The 24,022-nt window shown below is 34.7% G+C and overlaps 1 long non-coding RNA gene across 10 annotated transcripts in view; it reads left to right on the forward strand.

Annotated features, from left to right (window-relative positions):
- The window catches only part of LOC127864310 (uncharacterized), a 44,214-nt gene extending 25,275 nt beyond the window's left edge, over positions 1-18,939 (forward strand). Inside the window, exons 11-22 of one of the 10 annotated variants that reach the window (XR_008041734.1) lie at positions 2,704-2,866; positions 4,535-4,777; positions 6,959-7,105; positions 8,094-8,193; positions 10,092-10,237; positions 13,518-13,676; positions 13,897-14,116; positions 14,513-14,644; positions 14,689-14,996; positions 15,217-15,260; positions 15,525-15,568; positions 15,701-18,939. This is a non-coding gene — a long non-coding RNA (uncharacterized LOC127864310). Of the gene's footprint in view, positions 1-2,703; positions 2,867-4,534; positions 4,778-6,958; positions 7,106-8,093; positions 8,194-10,091; positions 10,238-13,517; positions 13,677-13,697; positions 13,809-13,848; positions 14,117-14,160; positions 14,205-14,512; positions 14,645-14,688; positions 14,997-15,216; positions 15,261-15,392; positions 15,607-15,700 lie in introns of those variants that run through there. The other 9 variants (XR_008041739.1, XR_008041742.1, XR_008041735.1 and 6 more) reach the window with 9 other exon arrangements.
- The last annotated feature ends 5,083 nt before the right edge of the window (positions 18,940-24,022 follow it).

The following is a 24,022-nucleotide window of genomic DNA, read 5'->3' on the forward strand; positions in this document are numbered from 1 at the left end:
AGCATGTGCAGTCTACACAGGCTAATAATGCTAATAATGGACGACACTTTCCACTTTTAGGGAATTTTTGTTTAAGGTTTCTCTACTACATGAAAAGAATTTGTCCCTGATTTGCAAAAGTTTTAACAAATTGTTAATACCCAAATGCAAACTCAGTTTTCTGCACTTCACTTAATTGACCAGTATATCTTATTTCAATATTAGGGTTAAGCGTGAAACAATTGCATCTTGAACAATACAAATGTGAAGGATATACAACAGTTACATGCTAAACCCTCACATCGAGGGTTAAATTGACCATCAAAAGCTCTTTTAAAACAACAACAACAACATACAAATTATCTATAGGCCTAAATCAAACTGACTTTGTATCTGTTTACAAAATCATGTTCCCTATGAAAGGTAATTATCGTAATAAACCTGCCATTTATATATAAAGGGGTCACTTGTGTTTGTGCCTTTGCATTAGATGGGTTGTATTTTTGTGGAGATCTCGATTGCAACTTTAATAAACAATAATGTGATTGTAATTATATGCAATAATAGTAGTAGTATAAAAGCTTTGTATTGACATCAGGAATTTATCTTATTGCTATAGCCCCAAGAAGACTTGTAAGTGATAATGTGATACACATTAACACATTTAAAGATCTTTTTTAAGCTTACTTGAGCATAAAGTGCTCTGTTAAGCAATTGTGATAACCCTATGTAAAGCATTGTGCTGTGTGTATGCCTGGTCAACTTTTGGCTCGTTACCGCTTTAGATGCCTTATTTGTTAATCCAATCTTGATGAAACTTGGTAAGAATTATTATCTGGACAATATCTAGGTCATTTACATCCAAAAACTAGATAACCATGTAACCAAATCAAATCTTTCAAAACCCTTGATGCCACTACAGGGGCAACATTTATGGCATAATCTTGATAAAACTTAGTGAGTATGCTTATATTGACAATGTCTAGGTGCTAGGTCAAATGTTAGAAAAACCTTCTAACCACTCCAGAGGCAACATTTATGACTCAATTTGATGAAACTTGGTCAAAATGTTTATTTTTTAATCAGGGCTATAGATAACAAGCGTATGTGCATTATTACGCAATTAAAATAACCTAAAACTTAATTAAATTCAAAATCAAGCGTACAAAAATGCAAATATAAATTTAATAACGTAATTCCTGTAAAAAACCTTGCGTCACGAAACGCAATCTTTACAAACACAGGGCGTATTTTTTAAGACTGGTTATTTCCCATAAAAAATGTACCGAATAGTTTATATGCTGTCCTAAGAAGAAAAGAAGGCAGTCTTTCCAGGGTTATCAATCTTTGGGGTAAATTACTGTAATTATTTGTAGACCCGTCCAATTTCTTCTTTCATTTTCTTAAAATATCAAAATGGCCACTCGTGGCCGTAGAAAGAGAATCGTCACACAAACAAACACCTTAAACAGGTATTTACGCCAGAATATTGGGGTAACTGAAAGCTTCTGTGCTGCTTTGCTGAACGATCTGTTGCAAGATGTGATCATTTCTCCCGAGAATTTAGTTCGCCCGTTATTATCGGAGGTTGAAAAACCCAAAAATTGAAAAACCCAAAAAACACGTTATGAGGAGTGTAAGTGAAAAAACTTAAATAAAATGGCGAAACAAACACCTGTGGCTGGTGATGAATATGGAAAGTGGAGTTATAAAATGTACATTATGCACAATCATGAAAAGTAGATTAAAACTAACTAATGTTGCTATATTTATTTTTCACATGCACATAATAATATAGTAATCTTAGTAGATTTTTATTATAGTATATATGTCATTCCCTAAATTACCCGATTGAGTTTAAAAAAAAAACGGGGGTTAAAAACCCCAATTAAGCTCAACAGTAGGGGGTAAAATTTTTTGCTTAAACTCTATTGAATTTACAAAAACCCTATTGTTGTCAAAACAGGGGGTGAAAAACCCAATTACCCAAAAAATTATCTATAGCCCTGATTTTAATGTTGGAGGCTTAGTTTGTTTCAATGTTATATTCATTAAAAAACTAGGTCACCGGGTACAATCTTTAAAAACCTTCTTTTCACTTTAGAACTCACATTAATAACTCATTCTTGGTGAAACGTGGTCAGAATGTCGATATTGAATGCTGGACATTGAATTCACATAATGTGCATTCAAAATCTAGGTCACTAGTTCAAATGTTCTAAATATCGTGTTACCACTCTAGATAACTTAATTGACAACTCAATTCCATAAAACTTCATATGAATGATTTTTGTATTTTGTCTAGAACAACTTTGAAATCGGGTCACATCTTTCCATTAACAAGGTAAATAAGTTAAATCTAAGACCACTCTAGAAGCAACATGTATGACTCAATCATGTTCAAACTGGGTCAGAATGTTTATTTTTACATTATCAAGGCCGTTTTCGAAACTTCAAGTCTTCTACCAAAGTTTTAAGTTGAACTAAGGTAAGTCTTCAGGGTCATCCTGACCCTCTTGTTTCAATAAGCAAGATGCAAATTATTTTCAAAGAAGGATATATTGGATTGCTTTCAATTAAGGAACTTATTGATGTTTTTAAAGATAATTTGTGCATTAAAGAAATATGTTGTGTGTTGTGTTGTTCAGTGTACTTAAAATACTTTTGGTGTTTAATTTTAAAAGAAAATGTATGTTTTCTACTCATTCTATGTTCAACTGAAAGGTCCTCAGTCTCTCTTGCAACAACAAAAGCTGAAGTTGAAGTGTGAAAGAGAGAAAGAGTTGACATGAAATTGCTGCTTCAGCCTTAATTGGAACATCAGCATCACAAGCAACAACACTTAAAATTCAGCAATCAACAGTTCGATTGACGAAGGCTTTCAAATGTATGAGACTTGAGAAAATTAAATTGGAGATTCACCTTTGGTGAATGTTTTTTTAAATATTTGAGCGGATAATAACAATTGAGGCTTGAACATGTGCTTAAAGTGTCGTCCACGCAGGCTAATCTGGGTTAACACTTGTAGCTGTAATGGTATTTGTTTGTATAAAGGAAGTCTTTTTGGCAAAAATCTAGCTAAGGCGGATTGTCGTCAGTGATTAGCCTGTGAGAACTGCACAGGCTAACTTGAGACAATACTCTACATACATTTAATTTATGCTTTCCGGTGGTTTAAAGAGAAATATCAGTGAAATAAAACTGGTATTTCACTGTTTTAAACAGTGAAAAATAACAGTGAAAAGTATCGATATTTTTCACTGTTATTTTTCAAGGTGAAATGACGTCATTTTTTCTACTAAATGATGTCATAAATACAGCAAAAGTTTATCTCTTTTACAATGTAAATAAGCAGTGAAAAAGCATAAATTAAAAGAAAATGTGTTGGATTTGATGGAATATATATTTTAATTCACTCATCATCATAAAAAATGCATATTTTCACTCGCACAGCCTGGCTGCGCGACTCGTGAAAATATTATTTTATATGATCACTCGTGAAATAAAATCGATATTTCATCAAATCCAACAAATATCCTCTATACATTTAACCCCATTTTCACTGAGTGAGGCTCACTTTTGTCAATATTCATATAAATGTGGCATTATGATTCTGTCCATGTGATGTTTTCATAGCTTGATGAACCAAATGCATCTACAAATTATAAACGCATTTATTTGTATTACCATTTTATTGTTCCATTCCCTTGTTGCGAAATTACATCATTATTTTATGCCAACCTTTACACAGTAAATATGACGTTAAGGTTGGCATTTACCGGAACCTGAGCAGCGTAGGTTATGTTTGGGAGGCAGGTGGTTGACTTTTTAACTTCCATAATGACTGTTTCTTTTCATTTGTCTATGGCAAAATGACGCATGAAATGAGGCCATTAAACAAAAATGAAACCAGAAACAATAGCGAGTTAGACAATTTTGATATTTCAGCCTATGTTAACTAAAAGTCTTTGTGTTTTAATTATAAGGGTTTAAAAGTAATTATAAAAAATATTTACTATGGGTAAAAATGTGGCGTCTTTTAACATTCTATCTGCTCTATATTTCAAAACATTGGATCATCATGATAATTGGTGATAATATTTTTTATCATAATCTCTCGTCCAAGTTTTGTTAGCAGCCAGATCGACTTTAGCACTTTCAACATATGTTTTTGTTTAATGAACACAATTTGACCAAATTAAACTTGTCTGCCATTGCACTCACAATCACTGTAATACAGTCTTCTAAACAGGCGTATGTTGTTGGCATTCTAGTTGTTCATTTATTCGGATTATGAACTGAGTGAAAAAATGAGCCCTGTCTAAGCATAAATACCATAATAATTTATGCACTTGGCGTAATTTTCTTGACAATTTACATATCTTTCAGTGTACTGCTCACATTGCAAAACTGTGCAATGCTTTGTAGAGTTTATGCCCTGTGTCTAACTTAATGTCAAATGGTGACTTGCCTTAAGTAAATTACCTTGTTGAGATGAATAGGATAATCTCGTACTGATGAAACTGTTTCACGTTGTTGCTATTTTATTTTACAGGAAAACATGTCAATTAACAAAGCACCCTTCCCTGAAAAGCTGGCCAAGCTAATAAACAATGTGAATGCATCAACGTGACCCTTCAGAGAAACAGGATTCCAGGCCGAATGTCAAACTGTCTGGGCTCCAGCAGCAGCCTCAGCCGTGGGGGTCAGGTTCATGATGCACCTATGCTCTCAATGCTTTCTGAACATCTTAATCTCACAGCACCAGTGGATCAACATGACCTTCAAGTTGGGGATGGTAATTCATGATAATTTTATTAAAACCCACAAACCAAGTTTTAGAGAGGATGTATTGGAGTCAATTTTCTGTTAGTTGGTTAGTCAGATGAGCGTTTTGTCTGCATATTATGTAAAACAATTTTATCAAACCACATGTACATTTCTCAAGGGATTACATTGATACTTCAGTTGTGTGAACCCCATGAAGTCTGGGTTTGATTGGTAGATGGTCATCTTGTGACAAAGCCCTTACTTATCATTGGCCAAGTCACTTTTGCACAAAATCAAATTAATATCTTTGTATCTCACCACACATAGGAATTCAGAGGCTGTGTAACTTATATTCTATTCAAGGTTATTAACTGGCATTGTGCCCACAATTGTGTGAATATATGTATAAAAAAAGAAAGCATAAAGCATTTGCATCACTTGTAATCAATAATGTTTGATGAAGGAACAATCATTTTGCAATATTACAAATATTCCAGAATATATTTGTCTTTTGATGGATCTTGGTCAGTGTCTAGCAGTATCCTATCAACCAAGCCACGTCCGCAAAGCAGCGATTTGTCTTCCACGTTTGAGCTACCTTTTTGCCACGGTGTGTTGTCCACTCAACATGGATTGTTTTAATAAAACAAATGGAGTTGTAGAAGATATTTGCTGATTCCTGTGTATGATCAGAATTGTATATGACACAATACATCAACAAGCTTATACAAGTATTCATGCACAAATTAAAGGATGATTTTTAACCAGGTTTTCCGAAGGAAAAAACTGGTTATTAGATTGGCGAATGCGGGCGGGCTGGCTGGCTGGCTGGCTGGCGGGCTGGCTGGCGGGCTGGCGGAATAAGCTTGTCCGGGCCATAACTATGTCGTTCATTGTCAGATTTTAAAATCATTTGGCACATTTGTTCACCATCATTGGACGGTGTGTCGCGCGAAATAATTACGTCGATATCTCCAAGGTCAAGGTCACACTTTGAGTTCAAAGGTCAAAAATGGCCATAAATGAGCTTGTCCGAGCCATAACTATGTCGTTCATCGTCAGATTTTAAAATCATGTGGCACATTTGTTCACCATCATTGGACGGTGTGTCGCGCGAAATAATTACGTCGATATCTCCAAGGTCAAGGTCACACTTTGAGTTCAAAGGTCAAAAATGGCCATAAATGAGCTTGTCCTGGCCATAACTATGTCATTCATTGTGAGATTTTAAAATCATTTGGCACATTTGTTCACCATCATGGGACGGTGTGTCCCACGAAAGAATCACGTCAATATCTCCAATGTCAAGGTCGCCACGACTAAAAATAGATTAAAAAAAAATAAAAAAAATTACAAAGGGGGTTAATTTTTTTTGGTCATTTCAAAAGTTCAGTTTGAGTTTTTAACCAGGTTTTCCGAAGGAAAAAACTGGTTATTAGATTGGCGAATGCGGGCGGGCTGGCTGGCTGGCGGGCTGGCGGAATAAGCTTGTCCGGGCCATAACTATGTCGTTCATTGTCAGATTTTAAAATCATTTGGCACATTTGTTCACCATCATTGGACGGTGTGTCGCGCGAAATAATTACGTCGATATCTCCAAGGTCAAGGTCACACTTTGAGTTCAAAGGTCAAAAATGGCCATAAATGAGCTTGTCCGAGCCATAACTATGTCGTTCATCGTCAGATTTTAAAATCATTTGGCACATTTGTTCACCATCATTGGACGGTGTGTCGCGCGAAATAATTACGTCGATATCTCCAAGATCAAGGTCACACTTTGAGTTCAAAGGTCAAAAATGGCCATAAATGAGCTTGTCCTGGCCATAACTATGTCATTCATTGTGAGATTTTAAAATCATTTGGCACATTTGTTCACCATCATGGGACGGTGTGTCCTACGAAAGAATCACGTCAATACCTCCAATGTCAAGGTCGCCACGACTAAAAATAGATTTAAAAAAAAAAAAAAAACTTACAAAGGGGGTTAATTTTTTTTGGTCATTTCAAAAGTTCAGTTTGAGTTTTCTCCCTTTATCAGATTTTTTTTTCACAATGAAAACCTGGTTTTGTGACAATTTTGTCCCTTGTCTTTATAATGTTCATTCATTATCAAAAATTTGTTTCCAAACATATTTTTACATATTGATATATTGACTATACTTTGATTTATTGTTTGATTTAATCACTTTTCCTCTCTTTTACTTACCAGGTTGAGGGTCTCCCAAAACCACCCAGTGCCTTGCGATGAAAACCTCCAACGGGACTGTGACCTTGCCCTTGGACTCACCTAATGGTCAGGTTCAAGGTCACATGGGCTTAGATAGTCACTGCAGTAAAAAAGTGTATGGTTTTAAAGGTACTTGTTCACAGATTTCATGAGTAGTTTGATTGACCAGACTGACATAACTAAAGCACATTTAAAGTGGCTACATATACATATATAAAAAAAACAACATACAAACATATAACTACAAAGAATACCAATATTTGCAGTATGGTATTGCGAATTGCTTTTACTGCTTTTAATACAAAATAATAGTAATAATCTCAGTTAAAAACCCAAAAGAAGGCAGTTTTTATAATTTTCTTTCTTAATTTTGTATATTAATTACTTTAGGTTATTCCATAAACTGTGTTGTTGTGGTTTAATAATGTTTGAAAAATGATATGGATAACTCGATGACCAAGTTATATTATATTGTTCCATCTGTATTTGTAAACAAAATGACTGCAGAACAGGGCATCACTACGTTAATGTATTAACATTTACCTTTAAATTTGTATTTTTTTACAATTTTGTATTTTTATACGGGTGGTGCGGTAGTCAAGTGCTACCAATGCAGAGGTCCCCGTTTCAATTCCTGGCCGGGGCACTGGAAATTTCAGAAGTGCTTCAAGTGTTTCCCACTAGAGATGTACTGGTATGAAACCCAGGTGATTCTTGCGTGTATCAGTTCTAGCACGTAAAAGAACCAAAGGATCTATTCGCAAAGAGCTAGGGTATCGCACCCGGATTCCTTGTATCTCAATACTGTCTCTTCTGCTTGCTGTCTATTCAGCAAAAACAAAGGACCCCATTGGAAATAAGTGTTTGCACTTTCATGGGTTATCCTTGACTTCAAGGTCAAAAGAAATACACATACACATTTGTCAAAATGACTAAAAAGGGCATCAACAGAAACATGTTCATTTAAATATTGCTCAATCACTGACAATAAACGAAAATTCTACAGAAAGAAAAATGCTTTAAAATATTGCTCCATTGTTTTACTGTAAACGAATTGACTACAGAACAGGAATATATCTTTAAACATTTCCCTTAAAATATTTTATATAATTTTCAGTAAAGAAGATGACTTCACAACATGACATCCGAGACTGCAGGGACGAAATGACAAAGGAAGCCAAGACACAATACGAAAATTTCCAGTGGCTTACCTGCTTGTATGGCTTTATTTTAAACCTAATTATTAAATGATTTACTTAGGTTATTATATATATTTATATAGTTTAAATATAGATTTGATATTATTCACTGAAGTAAAAATATGAAAACAATAATTACAATATTTTTGTTCAACATCAGCCAGCCAGTAAATTGTTTGTTTCTAAAAAATGCAAATGTGTGTCGAATATCAATAGGACATTACGTTTGTCATAAATCAATTTAAAATATTAAATAAATCTACAACAGTGCACACAATCTGACACTTTTTTTCCACCATACTTTTTGTCAGTTTGTAAGGATGCAATTAAAAAAAGTGTGTATACGACTTTGCATCTGACCCCTATTAGAAATAGAGTCCTGCCTATAAAGAGACTAATCCAGTACCGACCTGTGCACATGTCTATTGCAATAAACAAGCTGTCATAATTGCACTTGTCTTTGGCGTATTCTCAGATGAGTCGCTATATCAATGTATTTAATGTTATTTTTTACCTTAAAAATTAACTGCATAAATGTAAACCCTGTAAATTCAAGTGATTTCAAAATAAAACACATGCAAATGACTTTTAAACTGTCCTCACGTTAGTTTCTTTTTTTGTACTGAACATAAAAAAAGTGTTGCATTTGTTAAATCATCATATATTAATAACACTTTTTCTATAACAAGTATATTTAAACCCTTTCTTGTTAACCCGCCACGCGTATTTTATGCCCCACTTCAAAGAAAAGGGGGTATATTATTTTGCAGGATGTTTGCCGGTCTGTCGTTGGGTGTGTTGGTAGACCAGTTGATTTCCTATAACTAACTCATCAACAAATTCATCTATTGGCTTGATACTTCACATGTGTATTGGTCTTGGACAGTAGATGACCTCTATTGAAATTGGGGTCACTTGTTCAAAGGTCATGGTCACTGTCACAATAATTATGAAAATCATTTCTGATCAATAACTTGTCAACAAATTGGCCAATTGGCTTGATACTTCACATATGCATTTGCCTTGGACAGTAGATGACCTCTATTGAAAATGGGGTCGCTTGGTCAAAGGTCACAGTCACAATACGTGTGAAAATCCTTTCTGATCAATAACTCGTCAACAAATTATTATATGATTTACTTAGGTTATTATATATATTTATATAGTTTAAATATAGATTTGATATTATTTATTTAAAATATTAAATAAATCTACAACAGTGCACACAATCTGACACTTTTTTTCCACCATACTTTTTGTCAGTTTGTAAGGATGCAATTAAAAAAATTGACTATTGGCTTGATACTTCACATGTGCATTGGCCATGGACGGTAGATGACCCCTATTGAAATTGAGGTCACTAGGTTAATGGTCAAGGTCACTGTTGCAATAAATGCGAAAATCATGTCCGATTAATAACTTGTAAAAAAATTGACCAATTGGCTTGATACTGAACATGTGCATCGGTCTTAGACAGTAGAGGACGTCTATTGAAATTTGGGTCACTTGTTCAAAGGTCAAGGTCACTGTGACATTAGGTGTTAAATTGGTATTCATTCGATATGTCATCAAAGGATTGAGTGGTGGGTGTCAAGGCTCTGTTTTGGGTGGTATCTGTCACAGACCGTGGAGCTCTTGTTTTTATTTAAACATTCTTTAAAAAAAAGTTTGGTGATAAACCAAAATGAACTTGTTTTTCCTCTCTAATTATTTTAGCTTAATTGCCTTCACATTTTTAAATCGCTTTACATCACTAGAACATCGTGGCTCTAGTTAAATATTTTGACATGGCATTGTCGATATGAAAGATAGAAACACTGACAAGTGTTTTGTCGGGTTTAAATTAGTTTTGTTTGTCCTTGAAAACGCTAGTATTGTCTTTAATTTTTTTGACGCACGATTTACTTTTATTCCAGAAAACCTGGGAAGCAAAGCAATGAGTATGTCCCAGGAGCATTTGCAGTCACAGCAAGTGAACCAGCGGCAGTCATCGTCTCCAGATTCTGAGATCCCCATGCTGCACAACCCTTAGTCTATGAAAATCATGCAGAGCGAACTTTGGGTGAGTTTTCGTGTCATGTGCATGCTTTTTCATGGCCTCACTTTCAGAGATTGGTTGGTGCATGTAGATTTACCCTTTTGTGTCCATACATCTTTCAATCCAGATGTGTTTTTTTTGTCATGTGTGACCTAGAAAAGTATTGCTTCTTGTGTGATAAAATCAGACATATTTACAATCATGTGAACTTTCCTTCTTGTTTATTCCCCTTAAAATGAAGTTTAGGGGTGTATATAGGAGTGAGCTTGTCAGTCGGTCGGTTCGTATTAAGTGTCCACTCTCTAATTCAAGTTGTTTTCATCCGGTTTTCACCAAACTTGGTCAGATGTTGTATCTAGATGGTTTCTAGATCAAGTTCGAATATGGATCATGCCAGGTCAAAAACTAGGTCACTGGATCACTTAGTGCGTTTTAAACATTAAGTATGGTGTCCGCTCTCTTATTCAAGTAGTTTTCATCAGAGCTTCACCAAACTTGGTTAGAATTTGTATCAAGATGATGTGTAGGTAAAGTTCAAACATGGGCCTTGCCGGGTTAAAAACTAGGCCACGGGGTCACTTAGTGCATTTTAAACATTAAGGATGGTGTCCGCTGTTTTTTTGTGAAGGCAACATGCAAAATATTCAGTGTCAATGCGGCATGTAGAGTATTAGTCACGTCTGTGACGAAGCTCTAGTTTTGGTTAATTTTTAGCTCGGCTGTTTTCGGAGAAAACCCGAGCTATTGTCATAGCCAGCTCGTCGTCGGCCGTCCGGCATAGGCGTCGTGCTAAAACCTTAACATTGGCCTTAACTTTTTAAATATTGAAGATAGAAACTTGATATTTGGCATGCATGTGTATCGCATAAAGCTGCACATTTTGAGTGGTAAAATTTCAAGGTGAACATCATCCTTCAAGGTCTAGGGTCAAAAAACAAATCCAAGGGAAGTAATAAGCTTTAAATGGACATAGTTATCTGACCTGCCAACGTATATATTTTTGTTAAATAAATCAAAGTGGTGCAGAAGGTGGCATTTTGTTTCTGACAAACACATCATGGTAAAAGGTCAAGTTCATCCTTTACGGTCTACTGTAAAAAATACAAATCCAAGGGAAGTAATAAGCTTTAAAGGGAGATACCTAATCAATATTGAACATAGCAACTTGATATATTTGGCATGCATGTGTATCTCATGGAGCTGCACATTTTGAGTGGTGAATCTACAGTCACGGTAGTGGCTTTTAATTATTTGCTACTCATAATAGAGATTTGTTAGAGACAATTATTTTCAAGGGAAGTAATTTATTTAATTATAAATGTCATATCAGGGGTGGCGAAATCAAATATCCGAGTTGCCCGAGTCGTACATTTGCTTGTCTGGGCAACTGATTTTTTTTCAATTAAGTTGTCCGTGGACAACAAGTTTTTTAAAAGTCGCGTCCAGGTATACAAAATTACATTGTATTAAAGCCGTAATTAAGTTTTACAAAACCGGATGTTGACACGCGATTACATTGTCAGTGCTATTTGCGGAGCAATCAAGCTAAAATACGTGCACTTTCCTGCGCAGTAATCTCCCTTATTCTATAAGAGACCGGGAGCATGCCGCATTTTCAACATTCGGCCCGACTGTTAGACAGTGTACAGATTGGTTTCTTTATTTTTACAATCAGACGGAAATATAAAGTATCAATCTAAGATAATCAAAACACGGTCTACCTTGTTATTTAAGACGACTTTAATGGTAAAGATGAAACTTTTTTTTTAATCTTCAACAACGGAGCAGAAACCCGAAGCTTTGAGCAGCCCACCTCCCAAAAAACTAAGAAAGATTATGATAAAAAATATTATCTAAGTAAACGCACCAGAACTAGAAACATGGCTAACAGATTTTCAATGGTTACCAGTTTATATAATCAAATTGCTACCAGTAGCCGAGCCTCAGTCTGAAGAGGTCCACATATAGGACTAGTTTAATTTGTTAAGATTACAATGTACTTATGTTCAGCACATGTTTTAATCACACTAGCTTCGCAAGATTTAAACATTGAGAAAGTCTTTATATTGTTTATAATATACTGCTATAATGAATGTACAATTGAAATACAATTATAAACAAAACAAGCAAATCATACTCATTTTGATATATTCCACACTTTGTAACATTAATCAATAAATGCGTTTATAATTTATATAAACATTAACGAACTAGTGAAGTTTAGCAACGGACAAGTTAAATTTCCTAAATGGTTGTCCGTGGACAAGTATAGTTTTTTTAGATTTCGCCACCCCTGCATATTATATATTTCCTTACCAAGAATGGAAGTTCTTTTCACAGTTACTGTACAGATTAATTATTTTGATTATTTATAACTCAAATGATTGATTGGTCAATGTTTTTTTTTTAATTATATAATTATCATTTCTTTCATGTTTATTACATACCTGTGGACTTATGTCCATAGATACATGATCTGACGAACACATCTCTTGTTTTAAATGATATAGTTATCATTTCTTACCTGTTCTTATTTTTAAATGCTAGTTTTCATTAAATACCAGTGGACTTATGTCCATAGATACATGATGAACTCTGGCTATGATTTCTTTGATAAACCACAGGCCTAGGTTGTCAGTGTTGTCTGATTTGATCATTTTTGACTGTCTACAGACCCCCCCCCCCGGTTAGATTGGACAAAATCCAAGGGAAGTAATAAGCTTTAAAGGGAGATGATTTCTATTCCTGCCAAATGATAAATATAAATTTTATTTCAAAGCGGCGCAGTAGGGGGCATTGTTTCTGACGAACACATCTCTTGTTGGGTCACTAGGTCAAAGGTCAAGGTCACTGTGATCTCTAAACAAAAAATAATAATTTCTGACAAGCTTTCGCAGCCGAGCGTGGCACCTGTTATGCGGTGCTCTTGTTCTTTCATAGTAGTAAAGTTTTCAGTCAAAAGTAAAATGTGGTTGCATCGGTGACTTTTTGCCTACTTCACAGCAGACATCTCAGAAAAACTCTTTTCAACATGTTTTATTTTCTATTGGCTAGCTGGCCCTTTCTTAATTGTTGTAAATGATAAGGAAATATTTTTCCAATGGAAAAATGTATGTTTATGGAATATCATCCCATATTTCCTGATTGATGGAGAGACTTAAAGTTAGTAGGTAGTAAAGTGGTTATAATTAACTTTTAATGTAACTCAATGTATAAAAGTGCTATTATTGTACTTGTTTATCATGGGTAACACACATAAAATGAAAAACTGACATTTACTGTTATGAATCTTTCTTTTTTTCAGACATTGACGAAATCAACCCGGCAAATCAGAAGGACAGTCTGTTGCTACAGTTATCATATTAACCCCAGTCATACCAAAGAAGCTCAGAGATATAAATGCTGTTTAAGATGTGCTAGTCTCCACATACTCCATGTCTGGTGTGAACATGTACAATTGAAGGTCTCTACATACTCCATTTCTGGTGTGAACATGTACAATTGAATGTCTCTATATACCCCATGTCTGGTGTGAACATGTACAATTGAAGGTCTCTACATACCCCATGTCTGGTGTGAACATGTACAATTGAAGGTCTCTACATACCCAATGTCTGGTGTGAACATACACAATTGAAGGTCTCTACATACCCCATGTCTGGTGTGAACATGTACAATTGAAGGTCTCTACATACTCCATGTCTGTTGTGAACATGTACAATTGAAGGTCTCTACATACTCCATGTCTGGTGTGAACATGTACAATTGAATGTCTCTGCATACCCCATGTCAGGTGTGAACATGTACAATTGAAGGTCTCTACATACCCCATGTCTGATGTGAACATGTACAATTGAAGGTCTCTTCATACCCCATGTCTGGTGTGAACATATACAATTGAAGGTCTCTACATACCCCTTGTCTGGTGTGAACATGTACAACTGTAGATCTCTACATACCCCATGTCTGGTGTGAACATGTACAATTGAAGGTCTCTACATACCCCATGTCAGGTGTGAACATGTACAATTGAAGATCTCTACATACCTCATGTCTGGTGTGAACATGTACAATTGAAGGTCTCTACATACCCCATGTCAGGTGTGAACATGTACAATTGAAGATCTCTACATACCTCATGTCTGGTGTGAACATGTACAATTGAAGATCTCTACATACCCCATGTCTGGTGTGAACATGTACACTTGAAGATCTCTACATACCCCATGTCTGATGTGAACATGTACAACTGAAGATCTCTACATACCTCATGTCTGGTGTGAACATGTACAATTGAAGGTCTCTACATACCCCTTGTCTGGTGTGAACATGTACAACTGAAGATCTCTACATACCCCATGTCTGGTGTGAACATGTACAATTGAAGGTCTCTACATACTCCATGTCTGGTGTGAACATGTACAATTGAATGTCTCTACATACCCCATGTCTGGTGTGAACATGTACCATTGAAGGTCTCTACATACTCCATGTCTGGTGTGAACATGTACAATTGAAGGTCTCTACATACCCCATGTCTGGTGTGAACATGTACAATTGAAGGTCTCTACATACTCCATGTCTGGTGTGAACATGTACAATTGAATGTCTCTACATACCCCATGTCTGGTGTGAACATGTACAATTGAAGGTCTCTACATACTCCATGTCTGGTGTGAACATGTACAATTGAAGGTCTCTACATACCCCATGTCTGGTGTGAACATGTACAATTGAAGGTCTCTACATACTCCATGTCTGGTGTGAACATGTACAATTGAATGTCTCTACATTCCCCATGTCTGGTGTGAACATGTACAATTGAAGGTCTCTACATACTCCATGTCTGGTGTGAACATGTACAATTGAAGGTATCTACATACTCCATGTCTGGTGTGAACATGTACAATTGAAGGTCTCTACATACCCCATGTCTGGTGTGAATATGTACAATTGAATGTCTCTACATACCCCATGTCTGGTGTGAACATGTACAATTGAAGACCTCTACATACTCCATGTCTGGTGTGAACATGTACAATTGAAGGTCTCTACATACTCCATGTCTGGTGAAAACATGTACAATTGAAGGTCTCTACATACCCCATGTCTGGTGTGAACATGTACAATTGAAGGTCTCTACATACCCCACGTCTGGTGTGAGCATGTACAATTGAAGGTCTCTACATACTCCATGTCTGGTGTAAACATGTACAATTGAAGGTCTCTACATACCCCATGTCTGGTGTGAACATGTACAATTGAATGTCTCTACATACCCCATGTCTGGTGTGAACATGTACAATTGAAGGTCTCTACATACTCCATGTCTGGTGTGAACATGTACAATTGAAGGTCTCTACATACCCCACGTCTGGTGTAAACATGTACAATTGAAGGTCTCTACATACCCCATGTCTGGTGTGAACATGTACAATTGAATGTCTCTACATACCCCATGTCTGGTGTGAACATGTACAATTAAAGGTCTCTACATACTCCATGTCTGGTGTGAACATGTGCAATTGAAGGTCTCATCTTTGAAATTGGGACAGGTGGAAAATTGATGCATTGATGCAGACAGAAGTCGCATAATGACAAATCACAACAAAAAGTGGAAATCCAGACAGTCTTGTAGCCAGCCATGTTTTTATGAGACCATCCAAGTTGTGTTAAAAGAAAACAATAGTTCATGTTTTATTGGAACTATGATGCTGATAGTCATTTTATGTAAAAGGCTTTTATGAACTATATTTAAATACTCAGTATAATAAGATTAAGATTTCTTGATAAAAGCAATAATGAGCAATATCATTTTAAGAGCAAAATTAGCAAGTCTATCCAATTACATTGTCTGTATTATGAAATTTTATTTTGGAAATATTAAGGAAAATATATATATATGTCTATGAATATTGATTTTAACATTTGTCAAAGCTGTTTAAATGATGCTGGTAACTTTGACAAAATTGAAAGAAAATGTATTCTTTTCATGTAATGAGACATGCTTCAGGTTTTTTTTGGCTTAACATGTAATATAGTGGTGGTAGTTACTCACATTGTTTAGACAGGTGGATAATTTTAATGCTAAGGCTTTGATACTCTTAAGTGTGCCCATTGGTGTCCGGTGTTTTTGTCAAGCATTTTGTTTATTATCTTAGTATTTCAAGACAATATTGATTAATATTAGACAAAATCATTTAATCTTCCTTAAATTGTCTAATCTGTATTTACTACCAGTTATTTATTAATTTGCTTGAACATGATTTAAGAATGATTTTTTTGTTGCTTAAAATGCTTTATATGTTTTAAAACTGAGCATTTAAAAACGAAAATATAGGATGTGGGAAGTTATGATAATTAATTTTTATTTTTGTAAAGTTAATTATGCCTTATATGTTTGTGTATAGGCATTTAGACGACCAGATTAACCTGACCAAGAATTCTTGATCAATGTGTATATCGGTCAGTACATTTGTCATTTGTATATAGAGCGATTGCGAAATGATTGTATTGTTAATGAAAATTATGCGTTTATTGTTGCCATTTTGATTTTCGCTGTTAACATGTATTTGTACAAACAATTTTCATCAGGTACATCTTTTAGATGCCAGATAATAAAAACAAACATTGCTTGTGGAGATGCTCATTTAAAACTTTCTTAATGATACAGAACAACACATTCTGAAGAGGCAAATATCCTTTAGACAATAGGAACATCTTGTTACTAGTATATGTAATGCTTTTTATTAAATTAAGTCAAGCAACTATTGAAAGATTGGTATAACTTTGTTTTGCATTATCTTAAGAAAAATTAATATATTCTTCTTGGAAATCAGTCAATTGCAAATCAAGCGAGAGTGATTTAACATGCTAACACTTGTCAATAATTGAATTGTCTCTCTTTGTACATAAATATAGGGATGTTGTTGCTTGAAAAACAAAGTTGTATCCGTTGTTAGATAATGCTTTTGTTCATCTCTCAACATAACAAGTACATTCATTTGTTCATCTCTCAACATAACAAGTACATTCATACAGTTATTAAAAATATGACACTCTTAATTCTCAGCCATCAGTTTGTATTGGGATGTTGTGGAATACTTACTAAACTAATATACGTCTGTTTAATGAATGAATAGCTTTGGTACAATATGATACTCAGTGTTACAAAACATGTGTAATAAAAATATAATGTCATTTATTTGAAATCATAAAATTTAGTTGTCCATACAATGCTTACAGTTTTTGCAATTGCGATGATAAAGGAAATGTTCTGCTCAAAATGTCTTTTTAAGACATGCGAAAATTGTAGCAATCATATTGTACTTGTATTTATATTATACATTATAAGAATTTACTTACAGCTGATGATAGCGGCAGTTTACTATTTGTGTTACAGTTTGTTCCACTCGACCATCAGACCATATTTCCTTAAAAATGTGATTGTTAATATTGAACTGTAATTGAATGCATGAAACATGATTGTTCTGTTGCGTAACAGCTGAAAATAGCTTGATGTTTGTAAAACTGTATGAAATGTTTCAAATAAATCATTTTAATTACATAAAAAAATAAAATTACATTTTGCGTTACTTTGAATGCATAACAAACAATTGTTACCATACAATCATACGGTATTAGTATTGAACTTAATTAATACTTTAACTTTAAGATGCAATTTTTACAATAATGTGTTAATATTTTCATCCATTCCAAATAAGCATTGTGCATTCGTAAATATAGGGTTTACATACACTGCTTAGATGCCTTTTTTAAATTGCTTGTGTACGTTATATTGATAAAAGACTCTTATGTATTGCATATTTGTGTGTGCCAATGTCTTACTTATTTCTTCACAGTCCTTAAATTACTGCAAATAGTACTTTAAGAATGTTAAAATATTTATCTTAACCCTTTCAGTGCGGGAACCTAATTTTGAAGGCCTTTGCAAACAGTTTGGATCCAGATGAGACGCCACAGAACGTGGCGTCTCATCAGGATCCAAACTGTTTGCTATTCTGATAGTATTCTTAGAAAAAAATCGAAGAAAATGCTAATTTTAGAAATTCAGCAGACGACATTTTAGCAGACGACAAAATTCCCAGCATGCAAAGGGTTAACTATAACCAGGTTATCTGTTAATTTAAGTTTCATACATAATATTTAGTGCTAATAAATCAGCACTATTGATTGATTTTTTATATGGGCACTTCCCATGACTTTATTCGTGAATATTTCTTTGAATGTGCGGTAGGGAAAACATTGGTTGCTTGAAGGTTAGAAACTTAATGTTGACATCTTGAAAGATGGCAGTAAACATTTAACTGCAGAGTAGCTGGGAAAAAGATTGCTGTTAAACAATGTTAGACAGAACTCCACGCAAGATATGTCATGCATGCGATATGCATGAACTATCTTTTTAAAATAATTTGGATCTGAATTATCTTTAAGAAATGGTATGGTTATGAGGGTCTCTATGTGCAAAATGTTGCATTTATTTAGTGTACAAGTTATTGCTTAAACATTGAATTTGTTGTGGAAATAATATAGTTTATGTGACTTAAAGAGATATACATGTTTATGTTAGTGATGTGTTTTTGCTGATCCAAGTCTGTTCCTACACACTATTTAAAGTAGATAACTACAAGTTATCTCATTTAAATGGGAAAAGTATTGTACTGTGAAAAAGTGTTGTGAGTTCAAATAAAAATACTATGAACCGTTGTATTAGTACTATATTGGCTACCCTTTGAATTAGTACTATATTGGCTCCCCTATTGAAACTATGGCACACATATTGATTTTGGCCTCTCCGTCTATTAGTTCGCCGTCATACTTTGGTCGACATTGGTTAACAGTCAATATCTTAAGAACTATTCCATTAAGAGCTTTCAAATTTCACATTGTGATTGGCGTTCTTGGAGGTTTAGTATCCTTTGATTTTGGATTCCTCGGGTAAAGTATTAAGGTTGCAGGGATCTCTTGGGTGAAAATGGTAACAATGACGGATTAAGACTGGAGCACACCATCGTCTTTGCATTCAGTCAATACTTGATGTAACGTTTATAAGGAAATCGTTCAATGAGACATCACTCAGACGTATGCACACGTTTCCTCATGGTGACAGAGACGTTATTGAGACGTCGTCACACATGATAATTTTACAAAATCATGCTGGTAAAGCCTTAAATTTGATAACTGCTGTGATGCAATTTGATGCTGACGAAGTCATGTCGTCAGAATATCTACATGCTTTTGGTCAAAGCAAAATTTGCAAATGCAGACTACTCTCTGTTGATAACACAGTATAGTTTTCAATGTACAAAAATGTATCAAATAACACAAATTTTAGGGAAAGAAATTGATGAAAACCTATCGGTAAATGACATTTGTCTTGTATTGTGAGACAGAACTACCTAATAGTAGAGTGCCCATGATACATGTAGAAGGAAAATCGTTTAATTATCTAACCACACATGTGTGACGTATGCAAGTCAAAATAGTCTACGGACATTTGCCAGTTTGCTATAAACAACACAAGGTGAATTCACTTTTCTATCGGCAAGTATTGTGCTTAGATGTTCTATTTATAAGATTTGTATACGGGTCATGCAAAAATTGATCTTATGCAATATGATCCCAACGTAGCTTCAGCCAGGCCTGCGCAATCGCACAGTCTTGTAAGAATATGAATACTGAATAAACTACTCGGTTATTACCAAACCTTGCGTGCCTTTTTTAAAGCGGAAAGCGTAGCCATTGATGGGAAAGTGCGCAGGCTTGGCTTGAGCTACTCTGGCCGCATATGTCATAAGACCGATTTTCGCATGACGCGGATGATATAGTTTTATTTGAATATGGGGAAAAACTGCGTCTCAAAGCCAAACAACTTATTTGGCATAGTAAATATAAATAGTAAGTATAAATAAGAAACATGCAGTTCTCTGTTTTGGAACAGCTTGATGCGCAGAGGAGATTTGACAGGACCTTCGCGGAAACGTCGATTGCAGTGCCAATGTGAACATATCCTTGGAAAACCGAATAACGTGTGCCTGAAGACGAGAACATGTCAAAACGTGAACGAGCATTTGTAATAGGATTTGTTTCTACATGTATGGATATGTTTTGACTGCGGCATCATCGCTTTCTACTGTCTTCTAGGCACTAGTCAGTTAATACATGTATCCTCAAATATAAATTTACGTGTTTTTTTCACGTAATGTGCCTGTTCCAACGCCGACCAGTTGCATATACATTCTGTATTTTTCAATATGAAACCGAGAAATAATAGTTTTATAAATATCTTTAAAATTTACTTATTACGCAACCTACCATTAGCTGCAGAGTTTAACCAGTTTGTTCTGTTTTGCTGACTGCCTCGTGAAGTTCGCGTTTTGCATCGCGTATTTTGTAATTTTGATAAATCTGTTTTTTTTCTGTTTTCATGACCCACATACCATTTAAATAGCGAATGATAATAAAATAAACAACTAAGGCTTTATTTACTGAAAACAGCGTACTATGTAACTGGCAATTTAAACGTTAATTTATAATAAGCTTGAATACAAGTTCAGAAGAAAGAGTCCCTGAGCACCGCGACACTGAACGCTTTATACCCTTGCATATACTGTTTGTACAGTCAAAACTTGCTGAGGACTTACGCGTATATACGATCGTATTACTATTTTTAAATCGATAAAACGATATTGTATTAACGACTTTAATACATTTCAAACGAAGTCTTGAATAATAACGTAACGTTTTTTTTCAATGGCAAATAATGTTTTGCTTTCTTGTACTCAAAACAGGTACTCAGTTGTGTAATCCCAACCGATTTGTGCAAATTCGTTCATAGGAAACATGGACAAATTGTGATCAATTATATATCAAACACGAGTCAATTTGTCGGTATTGGCGTTAATTTGCTCGTGAATTTTCCATGAAGTAAGAACATAAGAAGTATTTGATGTTTTATAACATTTATCAGTCCTGTCCATAAATTAATTTGATATTGCGATAATAATATGAGTCGTGTACTGAGAAAACTGGGCTTAATGCATATGCCTACAGTCCGCACAGGCTTATCAGGGACGACAATTTCCGCTTAAGCTAGATTTTTGGTAAAAAGGGACTTCCTTTAAGCAAAAAATTCTATTAAGGCTGAAAATGTCGTCCCTGATCAGCCTGTGTGGCTTCAAAGTGAATCTGGGACGACCGTTAACGCACATGCATTAAGCCCAGTTTTCTCAGAACACGACTTATATATTCACATTGCAATCGTGTAGGCTCTCGTTACGCGAGCTTGATTATTTAAACTATTTGTTAAAAGGCACATCAACTGGGTTTTTTTATAAGAAGAGACTATCTGCAAACCAAAAATAACGTAAAAGCGGAAAGTGTCGTCCCTGATTAGCCTGTATGGACTTCACAGGCTAATCTGGGACGACACTTTACGCACATGCATCAAACCCTTTTTTTACAGAGTACGGCCCGTATTTAATCTTTGTCAGAATGCCTTTTAAAATGTGGTCTCATGGGATCTTTCGAATGAATCGCAGCACTTATTAGTATTGGTGTGTGCAAAATTAAAATAATCTTGTATATTGTATGTACAATTAAGTTATAAATTAACAGAACTTATAATTCAGAGCTTCTGTTATCGAGATACAATTCTTATTCGGAACATCACTTACAATAAACTGCAATAATGTAGCGGTAGAAAATAGCGTTTCATTAGTAAACGAATAATTGAGCATAACATGAAAGAAAACGTATTTCGTGAAACGTATTTTGTTCCCATAATATTGAACAGGAGGAGTGCAAACTGGTACTTTTTTAAATTCGGCGGTCGAAAATGAAAATGCGAGGAAATGAATGTGTCAACCAGATAATTCAATAACAAAAAAAGTTTTGTTTTAGTAACGTTTGATGATGTCATGAGGGAAAGTTGTCGCTTTTAATAATTTAAGAAGAATCGGAAATAAAAGTTATGCTATTGAAGCATGTGGGAAGGAGAAATGCGGAGACAATATCAAAGGAAGAACATTTTTTCATATGAAAATAGTGTTTACAATGAGGAGTTTAAAGCCATAGCGCAACTAATACCACTGGGACTTTTAACCCATGTATGCCCAGTGGACTCTCCCATTATTCTAAATTGGATCAATTTCATTCCAAAATTAGGGATGTCTAGTATTTTTATTTATATATGTAGAATATTTCTTACAGAAATTTCTGTAAGGAAACAGCGCGGACACAGATGAGACGCCTCAAGCGGCATCTCATCTGGTTCTGCGCTGTTTGCCAAGGCCTTTTTTCTAGACGATAGGCATAAATGGGTTAATGCATGACATATTTTAAATACACATAAAATAATTCTTTGAACGAAAACACTTGGGTTTCACGTCATAAACAAACTGTTGTTTGTTTTTAAGAAGCTTATAGGAATTTCAATATACCGAATTAATATACGCGCCAACGTAAAAATTAATGTTGTTGTTTTTTTTTTTGTTATAAAGCTGCATTTACTTTTTGTATAGATGATAACTATCTTTTTTTGGAAATGAGTAATGAAACTTAAAAATAAATAAGCAATTATATTAAGAGTCTTATTTCATATTTCTCATTCTGACGTTTAACAACATACCTGTATAATTAACGGCTATGTTTTATTTATGTTTGTTTTATGAGAACAACAAAAAAAGAAAATTATTTGGTTTTCAGTAGTTGTAAGTTGAGGTTCTTTCAAAATCGGTAAACGAATTAAATATGTGTTTATTTTCGTATTAAGGTTGTCAAATTTAAGACGAAAAACGAAAATACGGTATATGGACGGACTCTGTATCCACTGACCATTGCCCATGAGTTTGCAACGACTGCATTTAATTTTACTCAGTGTTCTTTCATGAATATTATGCACATTACACGGACTTTGTTTGAAACTAAATATTTTTTATTTTTTCAATGTTGTATTTGCTCTTATAATCAGAGTGCATTGTCGTCTATTTGCTTAGCGACAGCTTAGGTAGTTTGTTAAATGTACTAATTACTTCAAGTTCTAATTGACCTACAATTTCGCTGCGTACTCGTTCTATCATTTGGAATTCCGCTGAAAATTTATGGAAACAAAACAGGAGAAAACAAGTAGTACATAACAGAAGTTGGTACTTTGAAATTCTAAATTATGTCTGAAAACACTTTAAAAAAATAACAATTCTCTTTCTTCTTCTCATCCATATCACATAAAACCACACCGGGTCTCTGCGCAAAGGTAGGATTCCAAAACTTCAGAACTAATCTGTAATCTTCCGTTTTGAAATTCATTACTTATTCAATGTGCAGGTAATGTAGACAGAAGATTTTATCGCGATAAAATGGACGATAAAACTCTCTTTTTAGAGACCTCTTGTGAACTATGAAAATTATCTGTAATTTCCATAAGCGGAGCGTATCAACTTTTAGTCTCCTCTAATATTCCCCTGATGATCTAACAACTACGTGGTGGGTATATATATGAAATATTCCCTTACTTATAGACTTAAATCATCCGTCCCAGTGTCAGCCGTTGAATCTTGCAAGTCATAGTTAAAAACAAAACTTGGCATGGGTCAACGCCAAGGTTTCAAATAACACTCGTGGATGGCAGACCAAGAGCAGATTATAATGGGTTCATGCTCTGTAAAAAAAAGGGGTTTAATGCATGTGCGTAAAGTGTCGTCCCACATTGGGACGACACTTTACGCAAATGCATTTAACCCCTTTTTCACAGATCACAGTCAATATAGTTATTTTAACAGTTCTGATAAT

Source organism: Dreissena polymorpha, chromosome 1, assembly GCF_020536995.1.
Source record: "Dreissena polymorpha isolate Duluth1 chromosome 1, UMN_Dpol_1.0, whole genome shotgun sequence".
In the NCBI taxonomy this organism is placed as follows: domain Eukaryota; kingdom Metazoa; phylum Mollusca; class Bivalvia; order Myida; family Dreissenidae; genus Dreissena; species Dreissena polymorpha.